The sequence below is a fragment of the Panthera tigris genome, chromosome B2 (assembly GCF_018350195.1).
Source record: "Panthera tigris isolate Pti1 chromosome B2, P.tigris_Pti1_mat1.1, whole genome shotgun sequence".
Lineage (NCBI taxonomy): Eukaryota > Metazoa > Chordata > Mammalia > Carnivora > Felidae > Panthera > Panthera tigris.
This window is the reverse complement of record NC_056664.1, coordinates 77,187,798-77,209,442: the sequence shown is the minus strand read 5'-3', so window position 1 is coordinate 77,209,442 and position 21,645 is coordinate 77,187,798.

The window sequence follows — 21,645 nt, the reverse complement described above, 5'->3', positions numbered from 1 at the left end:
ATCTCTCAGGGTCTGGGTCACACCACCTAGTAAGCCAGCAAGGCCAGCAAGGGTGGCTCTGGAGGGTAAAAAGAACCCAGAATGGATAATGAAGGCGGGAGATAATGTGTGAATTGTGGCCCTGAGACCAGCTACAACAGTGGGGCTTATGGTTAATCCTTCTTCGAAGATTCTCCAAGGAAAAGAGGTCCATAAAAATTCTGGAGGAGCTTCTTTCTGAATATATAGAGAGAAGTGGAGGTAAATGGGACAAAGAATTAACTGTGGTAGAAATGGGTATGTGCCATCAAGTTCACCCTTCTAGGAAAGATTTGCTGCCCTGCTCTAGGGAGTGTGGTCAGCTGATGGCCTCTGGCTGGCAGCTCTTTCAGGGTCTGCCTCTATTCCAGACCTTTCTTTTTTTATTTAAATCCAAGTTAGTTAGCATATAGTGAATACTGATTTCAGGAGTAGAACCCAGTAATTCATCACTTGAAAATAACACCCAGTGCTTATCCCAACAAGTGCCCCCCTTAATGCACATCACCCATATAGCCAATCTTCCCACCCAACACCACTCCAGCAACCCTCAGTTTGTTTTCTGTATTTAAGGGTCTCTTATGGTTTGTCTCACTCTCTGTTTTTATCTTATTTTGCTTCCCTTCTCCTATGTTCATCTGTTTTGTTTCCTAAATTCCATGTATGAATGAAATTATATATTTGTCTTTCTCTGACTGACTTATTTCATTTAGCATAATGCACTCTAGTTCCATCCATGTTGTTGCAAATGGCAAGATTTCATTCTTTTCTTCCTTGGGCCCACCCTTCAGCTCACTTCCACAAGTATTGTCTGAACTTTCATTGTGTGTGAGAAACTTCCCAGATGTTGGGCACATAAACATATGTACAACTTGGATACTTGCAGTAAGTGTGCAGAGTATGGGGTGGTGCCAAGGTAGACATCAATTCTGCTTGGGAGTGAGGAAACTGAGGGAGGAGGAGTCCAGGGAGAAATTCCAGAAGAGGTAGTTATCCTGCCAGGCAAGATTTCTGCCTTCCTGCTATACTTACCTTCCATCGACCAGGTCAGCCCAGATTTGATTTGTCTTCTTGACCCATGGCCTCATCCTGTTTGACTTCCCACCACCACACCTATTATTTGACACACACTTTTTCCCTAGGCTACCCATGCATAACCTGGCTCCTCAGGAACCTCATTCTTGCTGAGAAATTCTCCTTCTGTTTGACTGGCTTCTGAACCTTTCCATCCAGCTTCTGCCCTGAACTCAGGTAGTACCTGCAATATATTCATCTGGACCTTGAGAAGGGACTTTGACTTTGGCTTCCATGAGGTGTTCTTTTCTCTGACAGCTGTAGGCAGTTTGCAGCCTCTCAGCTCTCATAGATCTTACCTTCTATCTTAAAACACTAAATATTTTCTGACTTAAAATGATTAGTATGCCTGCAGAAAAAATTGTGAGGTTTTTCGTGCCTTCAAGAGGGTAAGCCTTTTTCTACATTTTATCCTATGTATTATCTGGCATGATGAGTTGTACATTATAACCCTTTGAAAACCGTTTTGTACTCACTGTTTTGCTGTAGAGTCAAAGTTCACAGTCAAGTGGACTGACCGCAGTAGCCCCAGTGGGCTCACTCCCGCATCCTGACTGTTTAGGACAGGGAATGGCATAGCTCTCATAGAGGCCCAGTCAGGATGATTCAAGGTCTTTCAAGACAGATGTAGGAGAACAAATAAGATAAACACATATTGGGATTGAAGATTGAAAAACAGTAGCTTAGAGGCAAATCACTGAGTTTATTTCAAATAAAAATAGCAATGTGGTGATGACTGGTAAAATGGCTTAGTATTTATGACTTCTGTTGGAAAAATAAGTTCCCTCTCTAGCTATCAGTCATGGGGAGAGTCATCCTGTTGATAATAGGGCCTGAAATTCTGATTTCTGATTTCTGGTTATGGGCAACTACTTTGAGAATCCCTGCCTACAAAACAAGCTCAGGAAAGGTGATAGGGCCCACATGGTCACTTGGAACAAACCTGTATCTTGAAGGAGACACATCTATCCTTGGACCTTAATGTTTCTCTAAAGAGCACACCTGGAATTCTGAAAGAACAATGAGAATGGCAAACAGGACAGGGAAAGGAGAGATGACAGAATTTGTATTTACTTGACATGGGGAAGAAAAGAGCCCCTGGATATTTTTAGTATTTGAAGTCCACAGCTTTTCAGAAGTGATATGCTGAATTTCCAAACTCGTGTTTTTTATTTTTTTGTTTTGGGAGAGAAATATAGAGTAGAGAGAGTAGAAAGGTAGTGTTCTTGGAAAACCATTCTTGTGTTTGTTGATGGGTAGTGATAAACCTTACTCTCTCATGGCTCTTATACCGTGCTCGTGAACTTCAGGCAATCTGAGGAAAAATGGAGTAAGGAACAACCAACCGAGGCCTACATACTGCTTTGCCCACTCCAGTGTTCCCTTTCTTAGCAAATGGCAATTATTTTCTTCTAGATGCCCAGGTCAGAAACCTTAGACTTATTCTTGACATTTCTTATGCCTTATATAGGATATATTCATAAATTCTGTTGACCTTATCTTAAAAATATATCTGGAGTTTATGTGGTGCCTGGGTGACTCAGTTGGTTAAGCATCTTGACTTCAGCTCAGGTCATGATCTCACAGCTTGTAGATTCGAGCCCCGTGTTGGGTTCTGTGCTGACAACTCAGAACCTGGAACCTGCTTCAGATTCTGTGTCTCCCTCTCTCCCTGCCCCTCCCCCACTCACGCCCTGTTTCTCTTTCCTTCAAAAATAAATAAACATTAAAAAAAGTTATATATATATATATATATATGGATATGGATATATATATATGGATATATTTAAATATAAATATATATATATATGGAGTTTAATCATAACTCTTTGTTTCTACCACTATTACTCTTATGGTGGATTTGGTCTTGCTCTCTTGCCTGGATTGTGCATTAGTCTTCTTACTGGTCTCTGCTTCTAACCTTGCCCCTTTGTAGTCCATTCTTAAAACAGTAGCTGGAAGAAAAAAAACAAAAACAAAAGAACAGTAGCTGGAGGTTACCTGGTCCTACTTCCTATTGTTCCTTGAACTCACCAAGTATGCTGTTGCTTTAAAGCCTTTGCTGTTTCTTTTGTCTGTAACTTTCCTCCTTCAAATATTTTTATTGTTTATTTCTCATGTCAAAGCTCTGTGAAGTCAAATATCAACTTGCCAGTGAAGTATTTCTTGGCCACCCTTTATAAAACATCAGCTCTGCTTCCCAGCATCCCTATTGCTCTTTTACAACCTTATTTATTTCCAGAGCACTTGTCAGCATCTGGCATACTACTTATTTTCTTTTTATTGTTTGTTTCCCTACTAAATATAAGCTCCCTTAGAACTACTTGTTTATTTTGTTTAATATTACACCTTCACCACTTAAAAGAATGCCTGACATTTTTTCAGTACTGAACTAAATAATGGAGTAAATAATTCCCCATGGAAATGATCAAGTTAAGGACCTATAAAACTAAATTGTAGTATGTAGCTAAGGAATAAGGGAGAGAATTTCCTGTTAATGCAATATGTCCAATAAATAGAAACATGCTAAGAAATACCAAGGAATCTCTTCAGGTCTTTAAAGAGATAAATGGTTGTTTTTAAAGTTCTACAATTTAAGGGGTGCCTGGATAGTGCAGTCGGTTAAGCGTCCCACTTCAGCTCAGGTCATGATCTCACCAATTGTGAGTTCGAGCCCTGTGATGAACTCTGTGCTGACAGCTCAGAGCCTGGAGCCTGCTCCAGATTTTGTGTCTCCCTCTCTCTCTGCCCCTCCCCTGCTAACACTCTGTCTCCTTGTCAAAAATAAATAAACATTAAAAATAAATAAATAAAGTTCCACAATTTACTATTTAGTAATCATAAAATTTTAATTTTAGAAATTTTAGCAGGCTTTCTTCATAAATCTGGAATTCTTAGGTGATGAGGATTCTAGACCAGGGAACTAAGGCTCAGAACCTCCATAATTAAATAGAATGTCATTCAAGTTTCTTTAAGTAGCAGTTAAACATTTTTCATGAGTCTGGGAGGATCAAAGTTGATGACACAACAGTTAGCATTAGAAGTGACAATGTGCACATCACCTCTGTAGTAGCTAAATGTCCAATGAAGGGCAAGTGGCACAGACAGAAGGATGATAAGGATGATGAGGGGTCTGTTCTCAACAATTAGTATGGTTGGAAAGGGAATCTGGTTCTGCTAATTACTTGATTTTCTAGTTTCCACAGTTCCAGACCATAGATATCTGTAAGTAGGAAGTTAATCCAAATAGTTTAGCAATTCTAACTATGTACATTTTATGGAATCATTTGTTCATAGGTCCCATTGAAATGGTAGAGTCCAGAGTGACTTGCTGTACTCCAGAACCTTCTATTTAAAAAATTTTTATTAATGTTCATTTTTGAGAGAGAGACGGAGTGAAAGTGGGGGAGGAACAGAGAGAGAGGAAGGCACAGAATCCAAAGCAGGCTCCAGGCTCTGAGCTGTCAGCACAGAGCCTGACGCAGGGCTCCAATTTACAGACCATAACATCATGACCTGAGCCAAATTCAGGCACTTAACTGACTGAGCCACCCACGCGCTCCTCTATTTTTTATGTTTAATTTTTAATGTAGGAACTTTTAAACATACAATTAGAGAGAATATGATAATGAGCCACCATGAACTCATCACCCAGCTTCAGTGATTCCCACACTGCCATTTTCAGAGTCCACTTAAGACATCTACACTTTGCACTTAATATGACTTTGCATTTCTGTGTGAATAGTAGATGATTACATCCTGACAAAACAAAGACACCACAGCTAACTGAAAAGTCAACTGCATAAAAAAATAATTACCTCACTCATTGTGACACATTTGCTTTCTTTAAAAAGTTTTACTAGTTATAAATGATGTATCAGGCATAGGTTCACATGCAAAGAACTCCAGCTTGCTGGCTTGTTTTGCTGAGTACAAGAGAGTATGGAAAGAGAATTCTTAGATAAATTAGATGCAGAAAAAGAGACAAAGAAAACTGAAAAAAAATTATTATAGTTTAATATAGATGATTATTTATGATGTTGACTGTGTAAGGTATGAGTATTTCAGTGGGAAAACAAATGTGGGTTTTTAAGTGAGGAATAGAGAATGTAGAAGATTTAAGAAGTTGTGGAAGGGCCAGAACATACTTTCTGTAACTCATAGCTGTGAGCTAAGCAGTGTGATGCTATGGTGTTTAGGCTGCTCATAAAACCATGCCCTACTTAGCATTTTTAAAGTGGGGGGCATCTTTTGGTGATATAGTAATTTGTGAAGTGTTTATAGAACTGATTCATTCTTAAATAAAGCCATGTTGTTGAATAGCTTTTCAACATTTCCAGACTTAATCAAAGAATAAGTTATTACTCTATAACTATCAGCCATTTTTATTTAGATAAAAGGGTTTTTATTATGATAAATTAGCATAAAAGCAGACTTATTTTCAGATAACCAGAGGTATATTCATTGTAAGTCCTAACAGTTGGCACAGAAAATATCCTTTGTTATAATTTAACAAATATTGCTTATATGATGAAGTATGGGTTTTTTTTAAACTGTAAAATATTCGAGGAAATGTTTATCATAAAATGTCAACATTTGACTATCTGCAAGATTTCTAATATAAAAGAAAATATGTGCTAAGACACAATTCATCTATTAATGAGAGCATAGGAAGCTGTGATGAAGATAGGAGATATATCAACCAGGGCTGGAATGCCAATAGAACAGTATAAATGATATTATATCTCAGTAGGATTCTAAGCTACCAAACTGCATAAGGAACTTTATTGTTGCAAGAAATTTCTCAGAATTTAAATAGGAGAAGTATTTTTTTAAGTTTATTTATTTACTTTGAGGGGGAGGGGCAGAAAGAGAGGGAGAGAGAAACCCAAGCAGCCTCTGCACTAAAAGTGCAGAGCCTGATGGGGGGCTGGATCTCACAGACAGTGAGATCATGACCTGAGCTGAAATCAGGAGTTGGCTCTTAAACTGACTGGGCCACCCAGGCACCCCTAAAATAGGAGAACTTTTATTGGAACAAAAATCCAAAGATTTTCCAGGGGACTTGAAGTTTAATGATGTGGCTTATAATATTTTCACAGCAACAAAGTTCTTTGATGTAGGGGAGTCTAGATTTATATATTGCTTGTCCACATATGATATTGTTAAAACTTACTGGGCTGGACTGAGCATTTCTGGGTTATAGCCCTGGTATATTGCAAATATTGTGGGAACTTGGCTGTGATTTGATTATATAAGATTTAAAGATTTTAAACATTCTGGTTAGTTTCTAAGAAATTACAGACTCCTCCAACAAAATTTTCTTTGCTATATTCCTCTTTGCTTTCCTTCCCCCACCTTCACTTTTTGTCCTGCTCTTTGGTGTCATTACTTAGGGCCTTAATGAAAGTTTTGGGGGACCTAGTAAATGATTTTGAGGTAGGAACCAAGAATGTCTAAATTCTGCTGTCTAAATACCTTTTTTTCTGTGAATTTCTCAAGTGAAAATTGTAAAAGGAAACTTAACACTTAAAAACAATTATCAAGGACTCTTATTTCCACAACTATAACGTGGTACCTTTAGGATTCCTGAATGTGGCTTAGGTCTGAGGTCCTTTCCTCTACTTAAACCCAGATCTTAAACATAGTTTCAGCTAGGTCCCTAAAGATGAAACAATGAAAGTGTCTAAGTACTCCTGATAAAAAGAGAAGAGAAAGAAAGCACAGTGATTTCATTTTCCTACTTGTGGAATTTAGCATCAACTCAGTTTAGGGTTAGGATGACTGTTGAACAAATAGCTACCTTGCCCACAAGTAACTCTCATCTGATCAGTGTTCTGGAATCTGAACCCATCAGATAAGAGTTCCATTCTCTGGGAAAAAGTGGGAGTGGTCCAGATATTTTTGCTCCCCTTACCACTAATCCTGCCCAAATCCTTTGAAAAGTAGAACTTAAGTAAAATTAGTGGTGTGTGAGCTTCTGGTATGGCTGTGTAAGCTTCTATGAGATTGACCCTCCAACTGATAACTGTAATCTCTGGGAAAAATTCAAAGACCAATCACATGAAGGCACTGGAGAGCAAACAAAGTATGAAGATTCTGGAGGGAAGTTAGCATTTGGGCAAAAGGAATGATATGAGGTGAGTGTCCTAAATTTTATATATATAGATTGAGGGCAGACTCCAGTCACTGCTACATGAGGTGAATAAAACTGTTATGGAAAACTTGTGATCCTGTTGCTTAGAAGACAGATTTTAGGGCAACCAAAAACCATTGGAAGGCAAGGGAGAATTGCTCTTGGGATATTTTACAATAATGAATCCCAGGTAATAATAGTAGTTGAACTTTATTGATCACTTATGTGCCAGGCACTATGCTTGGAATTTACATCAGGTACTCCTCAAAGCAGTCTTAGTATATGTGCTGCCGAAGCGAGCACAAAGCAGTCTTAAGAAGTAGTTGTTTTAATGCTATTTTTAGAAACGAAGTAAATGAGACTTTGTAATGTTGCCTTACATATATTGGCATATAGCAGGTAAATCATGATGTCGGGATTTAAACCCAGGTTCTGATGCCAAAGACCATGCATCTCTCCAGACCTCATCTGTTTTGTAACCAGAGTAATCACAGTAGCAAAAATGAGACTCCACAACCTTAATACACATGAATTAAAGTTGTGTGTCTTTAATTATAAGTGATTCTAAATTTTGTCAGTTATTTCAATTTGATCTATTCCAGTACTTCCCAGAAGCTAAGCATTTAATGAAGTGTGGCTAATAACTATAAAAACTACCTGTCGTCATAATGTTTATACATTGTTTGAGTGTAAACTCTGCTCAGGGTAAACAGAGATTCTTGAACACTTTATCATCTCCAGGTTATCTGCAATGATGCTTCTTCTTATTTTAGCACTACAAAATATATTAGTTATGATGATTAATACACAGTGTGTATTGAAAATACAAAGTAACCAATAAGAATTTTATGTTATAGTAAATTTTAATTAAAAATAGGTACCAGGGTCCTTATATGCATTTGTGAAAAGATCTCTAAGACTACTTTGACTTATTTATTTCAGTCTTTTAATATTCTATTAAAATAATCCATGGTATGTTTTAAAAAGTCAATAGTCTTTAAAATGTTATAAATACCAGTGGTACCCTCTCCCCTTTTTTCCCCACCTTTTATCCTACTTTCAGGAAGTCACTCCCTTAATTCTTTTAGCTATTTTCCATGGCATTAATCTATTTTTCTGAATAATGTAGATATTTTGCTATTTTCTAAATTCATCAAAAACACTGTCTATGGAACTTAGCCTATCTGTGAAGAAGAGCCATTTGTGTGTGGTTGTTTGGGTGAGATAATAAACTTTTAAAAGATGGATTATACCAAACATTAGTTCCTCTAAAAGGATGTAAGGAACTGGAGCTCTCACATACTGCTGGTGGGAATGTAAAATGATACAACTGCTTTGGGAAAAAAAAATTGGCAGTTTCTTAAAAAGTTAAATGTATACTACCATGTGATCCAGCTATTCCTTGCCTAGATAGTTACCCAAGAGAAGTGAAAGCGTATGTTCTTACAAAGACTGTACATGAATGTTCATAGTAGCTTTATTTGTAGCAGCCCCCAACCGGAAACAGCCCAAATGTTCATCACCAGATGACTGGAAACAAATTGTGGTATACTCACATGACGAAATAGTACTCATTAATAACAAGAAATGAACTGATACGGACTATACTGTGGTTGACTCTTAAGTATTTATGTTGAGTGAAAGGATGTAGACAAAAAAGAGAATATCTTTAGAATGCCATTTAGGTAAAATTTTAGGAAATGCAAAATACTTTACAGTTGACAGAGCAAATCATTGGTTGCCTGGGAATTGGGAGGAGGAGAAAGAGGAGGAAGGGATAACCAAGAGACATGAGAAGATTTGGGGGGATGAAAGATATATTCATTATCTTGCTTGTGGAATTAGTTTCATGATTGTATTCATATGTCAAAACTTACCAAACTTTACACTTTACATATGTACACAACTGTTTATGAAGTGTGCCTCAGTAAAACTTTTGAGACTTATTTCAAAAGCTCTAAAAATATCTCTAATTGGATTCAGCCTGAAAAGTCTGTACTAGCTGTGTCCATCCATAATTACTAAGTTTTACTTCTCCCAAATAATTTTTATCCCATTCTTAGTTATCACACTTTCTGAATTATATTCAATTGCAAGCTAACATTCAATGAACTTACTGAGCTTTTCTGCTGAGCACTAGGTGTAGGTGTTTTTTTTCTTTTCTTTTTTTTTTTTTAATGTTTATTTATTTCTGAGACAGAGAGAGACAGAGCATGAGTGGGGAGGGGCAGAGAGAGAGGGAGACACAGAATGTGAAGCAGGCTCCAGGCTCTGAGCTGTCAACACAGAGCCTGTTGCGGGGCTTGAACCCACAAACCATGAGATCATGACCTGAGCCGAAGTCAGTTGCTCAACTGACTGAGCCACCGAGGAACCCCTAGGTGTAGGTGTTTTCACTTGCGTTATATTATTTATACATGTTTGAATATGTACATTTAACTTAGCCCCTACCTTTTTGATGCTCTGCTAACGCTGGACCCTAACTGTCTCCTACATGTCTTTCATTCTTACCTCAAGATATATGCTCAAGTTCTCTCTGCATAGAAATTCCACTCCAGGGGCGCCTGGGTGGCTCAGTGGGTTGAGTATCTGACTCTTGATTTCAGCTCAGGTCATGATCTCGGTTTCATGAGTTCGAGCCCCATGTTGAGCTCTGCGCTGACCAGCAGATCCTGCTTTGGATTCTCTCTCTGTCTCTCTGCTCCTCCCCTGCTCATGGTCTCTTTGTTTCTCTCAAAATAAATAAATAAACTTTGAAAAAATTAACAAAAAAATTCCACTTCATCCTGATTTATAGTCAGTAGTAGTAGTAGTAGTAATATTTTATTAAAAACCTAGCAGAAGTCCTTAAGAGGCCTAAGAGGCATAATCATACTACTCTCATAACTAACCTCTCCTTTCCCTACTTAACACAGTCTGCCTAGTATTAGTGCCATTAGTGTGTATGTGTGAAGTTCTCTATCCTATTTTGCTATGAATGCTAGAGAGAAGGACTGTTTCTCATTACTCTTCATATTTCCAACTAGTCCTTGCACATGAGAGACACTAAACACACATTGTGGAATTGAATTTCTATTTTTAATGGACTTCTACTACTATCTGTTATCTACTGTGTTCTATCTGTGAGGGTCCCTCACCCTTCTAAGACCATGTTTCATGGAATTTAAAATAAAAGGCAAATTTTAAAATACTGGGACATAATTTTTTAAGGTTAGTTTCCTGATTTCTTCTTCTGTTTTCTCCAAATTTTTTTAAACCCTGAATATGTGAGGACAATTTTTAGTTTTCAAAGAACCCTAAGGCTTAAAATGCATGTAATACATATAAAATACTTCTTCAACAATCTTCTGTGGCAGCAGAAATTCACATGGGCCCAGATAGTGCTTTTGTTTGCTGCCACTATGTTATCTGAAATGTGGCCTTCACATCAGAATACCCTCAGTGCAATTCTTCTCAAAAGCAGGGATTTATTTGCCAGGCTGTCCTGCCAACTTTAGCTCCACAAGGTGTTTCCTTCAAATTCTTTTTTCTCCTGACCATTTGGCTAGTTTTGCTGTTCAAATAAGATAAGGGGGGAGAATAGGAGCCTTACATGTTGTAAGGGTCAAATAAATGTTTATATCATGAATGAATAAGTGAATGAATGAATGAATGAATGAATGAATAGTGGTATTTATGCAGAAAGCCACTGCCATCTAGAGAAGTTTCACTTACTCATTGCCTAGAATGTTAAGGTAAGAGAATCAAATCAAAATCAAGTCAAATTATATTTTGGGATATGTTTTCAGTTAAGATCCAGAATCAGAGAATCTGTTTTCAAGGCTTCCATCAAAATTCACCCTCTTCAGTGTCCACATTGGAAATGTGCTGATTTCCTGGGTGAATGGATGTTTTATTACTTTTGAGTAGAAAATTTTATCAGAAATAAAAAGGAATTACTACCTCCTTTCTCCAAAACTCTAGACACATATAGCCAGCTTCCTACTTACATATCCGCTTGGATGTCTAAAAGACATCTTAAACTTGATGCGTTCAAAACAGAGCTCCTAATCTTTTCCCCATAAACCTGTTCCACCCACAGTTTTTCCATCTGAATTGATGACCATTTCTTATACCACTAGCTTTGGAGTCATTTTGAGTCCTCTTTTTGGATTTCTGTCACCCATTCTTAGCCCCTTCATGTTACTTACTACCCACACCCAAGCTATTAACAATATGTTGCCTTGATTATGGCACTTGCCTGTTAATGGGTTTCCTGTTTGTCTCCCTGAGCCCCCAGAGTCTACTCTCTTTACTCTAGGTGGTATGATCCCTTTAAAATGTGTATTATATCAAGGTACCCCTCTGCTCAAATCCTACAAAAGGCTCCCCATCTCACTCAAGTCAGAGCTGATGTCCCCTCCATGGCTCACATGCCCTCCCAGGTCTCACTGCCCCCAGCGTTCCCTCAGACCCTTTCTCCTATGACTCACCCCAGGCTGTGTTCCAGACTGGCCTCTGCTCTCCTGAGAGCCTGAGTAGCAGCTTTTTCCTCTGCCCAGAAGCTTCCTTTTCCTCGTGTCTGCTTGGTTAATTTTCTTACCTGTTTCAAGGATCACCTTGCACTCCCAACCCTACTTGTCTTACTCTACTCATTTTTCCTTGACTTTTACTTCAGTTTATTGTTTATTGTTCGTCTCTCCCTACTAGAATATAAGAACCAGAGATCAGGGGTCGTTGCTTTATTAACAGGTATGCCCAACGTTCCCAGAGTCATGTGTGACACATAGGGGGTGTACAACAAATATTTGTTGAAAGAATTAATTGGGTGCATTATCTTAGTAAAAATACAGAGCATAAACTATTAGTGTCTAATAGCACTAGAGAATAGCACAAAAAAATGTAACTAAATCAACATAAAGGAATTAAGTTAGATCTAACCAGTGTTCCAAACTATAAAATAAATGTAATTAAATATAATGCCAGGATAGGGTAATAGCAGGTAAAAATAATTAGGCAAAATTAGAGACTTCCATTCCCCTTGGGAAAAGTTAAGGTTTTCCTAGATTTTTCAAGTATTCCAGAGTTTCAGATCTGCTGTGCATGAAAGATCTCTTTATCCCAGTTTCTTCTTGATGTGTCATAGACATGGACCTTTGGAGACCATCATCATCTCCAAGAAGAACAGGCAAGTATGTCTGTTGTATAATTTTCCATTGTTTTTACTTGCCATCACTTTATGGAGCAAACTTCTAGGAATAACAGAGAATTGTTTTTAATTGATCTTTCCTTAGCTTTGACTCTGTTAATAGGAATATATTATGGGATACCCTGTATGCATTAACTATAGCACTTGGTTTATTGTCATATATGGAAACTGTACCTTAATTTTATTGCAAGGGTCTGGAAAAGAAAAGAAATATGTCAGTCAACATGGATTGAAGGTCTCATTAGGAAAATCCTAATTTATAGAAGTGGCACTAGATTTAGCATGCCAAAGTAAACTTAATCTCAAAGCAAAGACCATTTTGTCTGTATTCATTTTTATCTTTGATATTCTGTATGGACAGCCCTTGATACATAGGTATATTATCAGGAGAGTCAAAGCCTGTAGTGGCTTTTAATTCTATTTGTTGGAGGTAGAATAGAGAAGACTGTGTGTTCTTGAGTCTTCAGGTCATGAAAATCATATCAGAGCTATTAAAATGCCAGCTTAATTTTTTCCATTAGTAGTAGGTTTACAACATCTAACAAATAAAAGGACTCCCTGTCTGTTGGAGTTCTTTTATTTAATAATGTTGCAATTGTTGGGGCGCCTGGATGACTCAATTCGTTAAATGTCTGACTTCTGCTCAGGTCATGATCTCATGGCTCCTGAGTTCGAGCCCCAGGTCAGGGTCTCTGCTGTCAGCACAAAGCCCACTCCGGATCCTCCGGCTCCCTCTCTCTGCCCCTCCCCGACTAGTGTGCATTCCCTCTCTCTCTCTCTCTCAAAAATAAACATTAAAAAAATAATATCACAATTTTTTGGGTACTATATAGAATGTTTGATATTTTATGTGCCAGGTTTTAATTGTTAACCCATCTTCGGAGTTCACAAATGATAGGCAGCAAGTATTTGTTCTGCATTTCTCAAAGCTTTGTTATTAGACCTACCCCAGGCAAAATATCCCATGAAAATGCAGATTTAGAAATTACTCAGTTAAATTTAAATCCATTAATATGTTGTAAAATTTCATAGAATCTTCAGGGCCCAGTGAATCTTCAAAAGATAGAATGTAAAAAGCAGAAGTCTTTACACTTGTTTGACCAGAGAACCATCCTTTAAAAAAATAATTGGTGATGTAATAATAGTGTTAAAAACAGGCATTTTGTTTTTACTGTGAATGCTGTCTCCTGCTGGAAAAAAAAAGGACAAAACACACTTCCAAGAAAAAACTTAAAATAATTTATGACTTTTGATGTTTTGAATTCACATACATTTCATATCACACCATCTCATCTGTTTTTAAAGAATATTTTTAATACTTTGAGGGAAATCTATATTTTTAAATGTGATTCAATTATCTCAATATTAATATAGATAATAATTGTGTGATACATTGGTGGTTAGTAAGAAGAAATAGTATGCACAGAAAGTATGGGTAAACTATTGGTCTGTACCACATACATATTGAAGGAAAATTTCAAATGACTAGCATATCTTGGACTATCGTTTGGGAAGCAATTTACTAGATGATTAATCCAAGACACTAATGCCTTATATGTCTTGTTGAAAGGAAACAAAAACAGTGCTGTGAAAAGGGATGATAGCAAAAAATTTAGTGACAAGTAGAGCAAGGCACTGGACAATCACAATGGACAGTAGTCCTCTAGTGTGTTTGCCTCATGTCAACCCTGCTCCCCATCACGCGTCTCCAGAAAAAGAACCCAGGACTTTCACTTAGAACAAAAAGAAAAAGAAAAAAACAAAAAGGATTTCCAAACAATGGAAATCAATAGTGACTCTGGTCAGCATTCAATTCAATGTTCTGACATGGAAGATTGTAGTAAGAACATATCCCGCAAGAGCACTTAATAGTCAAGGACATGTGACATATGACCATTTTGCTTTTCACATAGATAAGGTAGGGATGAACATTTGATACACAAAAGAGTTGATTTATCAAATAACTCTAATGGAGTTCTTTTATGAAATAATTGTCCCTAGTAGACTTAACATATATTTTAATTTAAAAAATTGATTTCTACATCACTATTAAGGAACTAATTATTTGTGTAAAGTTAAATGTACCTTCGTCCAAAGACTGGATGGGAAGTAAAGAAAACAAAAGCATTTGAAAGGGCTCTGAAATTTACCGGGGAGAAAGACTTTGGGTGAGAAGTTAATTTGCCAAGATGTTGCAGTATGGGTACTATGGCAGATATGAGTACTTTTCTTTAATGAAGCTTCAGAGGCAATGGTTCTGAGATTCTTTTGCAACGTCTCTGGGGCCCCCATTGTGAAAATGGCAGAACAATACGGAAACTGGGAAGTCCAAGTAATCGTAACTGGAAAGAACAGAACCTAGCAGCTGGTAAGTGCTATTAGATGTTAGTGCAACACATTCATTTGGCAATGGAAGCAGGATGGGAAACAAAGGAAGTTCTTCATTTGCTGGCAGTCTTTATATTCTGTTACTTAGTAACAGGCTGTACATTTCCAGTCACTCTGAGAAGGATGAGCCTTGCCGACACCATTGGGAGGGCTCACCAGATGCTGAGTAGCCGCCAGGGAAAAGTGAAACATAACAACCAACACCCCATTTGTTTAAAGAAACCTTTTAGACACTCAGTCTCAATTGAGAATAAAATAGAGGAATGTCAGAAACCACTACTGATGTCAGTCCCTGAAGCACTAATCTACTCCTAGCATTAAGTAGGAAAAGAAAAATACCCAGAATTTTTTCAAACATGATTTCCTAAATTATGCATTTGTCATTACTTTGTAACAACAACAAAAGCATATTCAATTAATTATATACCCTTTAAATTTGGATTTTTATGATCAAAAAAGCACCCATGAAAGCTCATTCAATCACAGGGTTTTTCTTTTGGTTGTGTCTGGAGGAGACTCAAGGCTGAGAGATGTAATCCCAAGAGAAGGGATGAATGCAGGTGAGAAATAAATTTGATTATATTCACAATTATAATTAAAACCTCAAAATATTTTTTGATTTATCATGAGATGAATAGTGCCAGGAAGCACACTGTATGTGAATATTTACATAAAATTCTATTCTACATGTAAGTTCTATTTACATAGAATTTGATTGTATACGATTTGATTAAGAAGAGTGATCAGTCATAACGTAAATAATGATTGTAGGAAAGTAAAGACTAGGCAAATTTCTTATTCACAAGTAAAGAATGGAAAACTGCATTTACCTTTCTTCAGTGAGAAAGATTATTATTCCCAATGCAGTGTTTCCTTTTCCTTTTCAATTATGTAGAATCCACGAGATGTTCCTTGATTCTCTTTCCCAAATGAACCAAGGCTTACATTTATACTTTTCCTTCTTGAATTCCTTTTTTTCTTTTTCATTTCTTTTCCTTTCATTTTGTCATTTAAGAGTACAAAATTTATTTATTTAAATTCAATTTAGTTAACATACAGTGTAGTATTGGTTTCGTGAATAGAACCCAGTGATTCCCCTTTTTCTTTCTGAACTGACTTCATAGTCTTGCTTTATCCTCCTATGACATACCATAGATGTGTTACCTAGCTTGATTCAGTCTCTCCAATTTGTGATTGTTGTCCCTCCCCCCCACCCTCCACACCAGAGAATTTTGCTCCAGAACCTGCCGGACTTTCTGACATCTCTCATTTCTTTTAAAGTTGTTTTTGTCTCTCCATTTGAAATGACATAATTCACCCTTCCACTTAGCTAGATGTCCAGTCTAAAGTTCACTGTGATCAAGCACCCCATATTCCAGCCCTTAAAAGTTCTCATAGAATAGAATTCGATTAAAAAAAAATAAAAGAGACAAGCTGATATACTTACAAGTGAGGAAACTTTTTAAAGACACTTTCATGGCAGGGCCTTTGTTCATGTAGCAAATGAAACTAGTATTTATTTGAAGGTAGTGGTGTGTTAGTAAATATTTAACAAGTGGTCTTCCAATGCAGGGGTAGGGGTGAAATGTGAGATCTGTAAGCGTATCAGTGCAGGGACTAGCATGAGACACTTGAACGACCCTAAGAGTGAGTGCCTCCTTTAAGTTTTGTGCCTACTCTTGGCCCTGATGCTCATATATGCTTATATAAGCTTATTATAGACTTAACTGATAAAAGAGAATGCATAGCATACAATTTAAAAAAAATGGTATACAACATTTTTATTGTAAATTTCAAATAGTCAATGAATTCTTACATAATACTAATGTTGACTTTTTAAGTAAACATTTTATTTTGAAATGATTTTAGTCTCACAATAAGTTGTAAAAATAGTACAGTGAGTTCTTATGTACCTTTCCCTTAGCTCCCCTCAATGATCATTTGATGCTTTTGATTGTGAAACCCTGATGCAGTCCAATACTGAAGAGAGCCCTTCTAAGAAGGCGAGCTTGCACCTAGGTGACTGACTTAGTAACTGTGGTCCCAGCTAAAGACTTGAAAACAGCTCTGTATCCCTGAGGGCTAAGCTACCCTCCATTTAGTCTTAGTACCATCACCAGCAACCATACACCAAAAGACCTAGGAGGAGTCCTGCCCATTCATGGGTTAGGTAATGACCAAAAAGACTTCAGTTCTGGCTGTGTACTCTGAAGTGGCCCCCAAACCAGCTCCAGCTCCTCTTGGCCATGGTCAGGGAGCCACTCAGGCAAGCAAACCAAACTCTGTCAGACTGTAGATTCTGAAACAACCCTGTAACTGGGCTCTAGACTGTCCCAGCAATGGTCCACAGAGTCCTGCCAGTACAGGGACTCAGTGGGAGACACTTCTGCCACACAGGGTATCTTGAAACAGCCCTATTCTTAGCTCCAGCCTCAACAGTCATGGTTGGGATGCAGTTCAGCCTGCCCAGGGAACTGGTAGGAGACATGTTCATTCATGCCTCAAGAGCAGGCTGCAGATCAATCTTGGCTGTAAAGCCTGAAACAACCTTGGAGTTCAGTTCCAGCCCTCTTAGCCATAGTCCATGGCCAGCTCTGTCAACCCACGAGCCTATCCAGTGACCAAGCATGACCCCTCCCAGGAACCTGGCAGGAGCTACACCCATCTTACACTAAGGCAAAACATTTTATCTTTTTTTTTTTTTTAATTTTTTTTTAACGTTTATTTATTTTTGAGACAGAGAGAGACAGAGCATGAACGGGGGAGGGTCAGAGAGAGAGAGAGAGACACAGAATCTGAAACAGGCTCCAGGCTCTGAGCAGTTAGCACAGAGCCCAACGCGGGGCTCGAACTCACATACCATGAGATCGTGACCTGAGCCGAAGTCGGACACTTAACCGACTGAGCCACCCAGGCGCCCCAAAACATTTTATCTTTTAAAGTAAATGTATGTGCACCCAACATAGGAGCACTTAATACTTAAGGCAAATATTAATGGAACTGAAGAAAGAGAAATATAATAATAATAATAATAATAGTAATAAAGGACTTCAATACCCAGCTTTCAACACTGAATAGATCATCCGGGGAGAAAATTGAGAAGGGAAACAGTAGTTCTGAATAATGCTATAGACCAAATGGACTTAAGAGATACACAGAACATTCCATCCAGTAGTACCAGAATACACATTCTTCTTAAGTGCATACAGAATATTTTCCAGGATAGGGCTTGCTTTGTGGCCTATACAAATATAAGGAGATTGAAATCATAAGAGGCATCTTTTCTGACCACAATGGTATGAAACTGGACACTGATAACAGGAAGAAAACCGAAACATTTACAAATTTTACAAATATGTGGAATTTAAACAACACAATCCTGAACAAGCAGGAGTCAAAGAAGAAATCAAAAGGGAAACCAGAAAGTGTTTTGAGGCAGACAAAAATGAGAAAAAACAACATATCAAAACTTACAGGATTCAGCAAAAGCAGTTCTAAGAAGGACATTTATAATAATGGATGCCCACATTAAGAAGAAACAAAGATTTCAAGTAAACAATCTAATTTTACAACTAAAGGAATTAGAAAAAAAAGAACAAACTAAGTCCAAAGTTGGTGGAAGGAAGGAAATATCAAAGATCAGAACAGAAATAAGTGCAATAGAGACTAGAAACATAATAGAAAAAAAATCAATAGTTGGCTTTTAAAAAAGTAAATGAAATTGAGAAACCCTTAGTGAGGCTAACCAAGAAAAAAAAGAGAGAGGACTCAAATACATAAATTTAAAAATGAAAGAGGAGACATAATTGATAACACAGAAATATCAAGGATTTTAAGAGGTTACTGTGAATATTTATACACCAAATAATTGGATAACCTTGAGGAAATGGATAAGACCCAGGTGAAATGCAAACTATCAAGATTGAATCATGAAGATAAGACAATCTGAAAAGATAAATAAAGGCGATGTAGATTGAATCAATAATCAGAAACTTCCAAACAAAGAAAAGTATGAGACCAGATGTCTTCACTGGTGAGTTCTACCAAACATTTAAAGAGGAATTAAGGCCAGTTCTTCTCAAACTCTTCCAAAAATTAGAAGAGGAGGGAAAACACCCAAACTTATTTATGAGGCTAGAATTATCTTAGCATTGAAGCCTGATAAGGACACTATGAGAAAATACAGGCCAATGTCCCTGATGAATATAAATGCAAAAATTCTGAACAAAACACTACCAAACCAAATTCAAAAGCACATTTAAAAGGATCATACACCATGATCAAGTGAAATTTATCCCTGGGATGCAAATATGGTTCAGCATAGGCAAATAAGTAAGTGTGATACACCACATTAATAAAATGAAGGGTGAAAATATAACTCTCAGTAGATGCAGAAAAAAACATTTGACAAAATTAAACAGTGTTTAGTGATAAAGACTCTCAACAATTGCTGTGTAGAGGGAATATGCTGCAACATAATAAAGGCCATATATGACAAACCCACTGCTAACAATATACTCAATGATGAAATCTGAAAGCTTTTACCTAATATCTGAGACAAGATCATCATTCCTGTACAGCATTATACTGGAAGTTCTAGCCACAGCAATTAGGCAAGAAAAAAATAAAAAGGAATCCAAATGGAAAGGAAGAAGTAAAATTGTTTTAACATAATCTTATATATAGAAAATCCTAAAGATTTTATCAACAAACTATTAGAACTAATAATAAATGAATTAAGTAAAGTGGTAGGATACAAGACCAACATATATAAATCAGCTTTGTTTCCATACAATAACAATGAAATATATGAAAGAGGAATAAAGAAAATTATGCCATTTACTATAACTTCAAAAATAATATAATATTAGGACTAAATTTAACCTGTTAAGTAAAAGATTTGTATTCTGAAAACTATAATATTTTGATGAAAGAAATTGAAGACACAAATAAATGGAAAGATATTCCATGTTCATGGATCAAGGGAACTGATATTGTTAAAATATCCACTTTACCCAAAGCAGTCTACAGATTCAATGCAATCCCTATCAAAATTTCGATGGCATTTTCACAAAAATAGAAAAAAAAACCTAAAAAAACCCCCTAAAACCCAATATGGAACTACAAAAGACCCCAAGTAGCCACAGCAATCCTGAGAAAGAACAAAGCTGAAAGCATCACACTTCCTGATTTCAAACTAGACTACAGAGCTACAGTATTTAAAACACTATGGTATTGGCCTAAAAACAGACATGTAAACTGATGGAACAGAATTGAGACCCCAGAAATAAATACTTGCATATACAGTCAATTAATATTTAACAAGTTTAGCTGAGAATACTTGCTGAGGAAAATAGAATCTTTTCAATAAAAGCTGCTGGGAAAATTATATGTTCACATGCAAAAGAATGAAATTGGGCCTTTATCTTACACTACTTACAAAAATTAACTCAAAATGGACTAAGGACCTGAAACCATAAAACTCCTAGAAAAAAAAATATACGAGAAAAGCTGCCTATTGGTTTTGGGAATAATTTTTTGGGTATAATACCAAAAGCACAATCAACAAAAGCAAAAATATTTGCAAACCATTTATCTGATAAGGTGTTAATATTTAAAATGTATAAGTAACTCATACAACTCAAAAGCTAAAACAACAACAAACCAATTGGATTTAAAAATGGGCAGAGGACTTTTTTTTCCCCCAAAGAAGATATGCAAATGGTCAACAGGTACATGAAAAGATGCTCAATATCACTAATCATTAGGGAAATGCAAATCAAAACAACGAGATATCACCTCACACCCATTAGGATGACTATTATCATAAAGACAAGAAATAACATGTATTGGTGAGTGTGTTAAAGAAAGGGAACCCTGTGCACTGTTGGTGGGAATGTAAATTGGTGCAGCCACTATGGAAAACAGTATGGAGGTTCCTTAAAAAAATTAAAAATATAACTACCATATGATCTACTACAGCAATCCCAATTCTAAGTATATATCTGAAGAAAATGAAATCACTGTCTGAAAGAGATCTGTACCCTCATGTTTTTGCAGTATTATTCACAATAATTAGACATGAGAACAACCTAAGTATCCATTGATGGCTTACTGGATTAAAAATTATGATATATAGGTATATATGATATGCACACACACACAATGAAGTATTATTTAAGCGTAAAAGAGGAAGGAAATCCTGTCATTTGCAACAATATGGATGGAGTTTGAGGTCATTATGCTAAGTGAAATAAATCGGACAGAGAAAAACAGATACTGTATGATCTCACTTATATGTGGGATCTTAAAAAAGCCAAATTCATAGAAACAGAGAATAGAATGATGGTTGCCAGGGGTTAGAGGATGGAGGAAATTAGATGTTGATCAAAAGGTATGAACTTCCAGTTACAAGATGAATAAGCTTGAATACCTAATACACAGTTTGGTGTCTATGATTAATAGTACTGTAATATATACTTGAAAGTTGCTAAGAGAGAAATCTTAAATATTCTCACCACATACACAACAACAAAATTCTAATGATGGGAGGTGATAGATGTGTTAACCTTATTGTGGTAATCATTTCTTGGTATATACATGTATCAAATCACATTGTACACTTTAAACTTACATAATGTTACATATAAATTACATCTCAATAAAGCTGGAAAAAATAAAGTAAAAAATAAATTTAGTCCCTGTTGTGTCCTATTTAAGAAATCTATATCAACTCAAGGCAATAAAGATATCCTATATTAAGATTTAGGAACTTCATTTAGGAAATGCTTTACCTTTTACATTTAAGTCTATAATCCATCTGCAATTTATTTTTATGTAT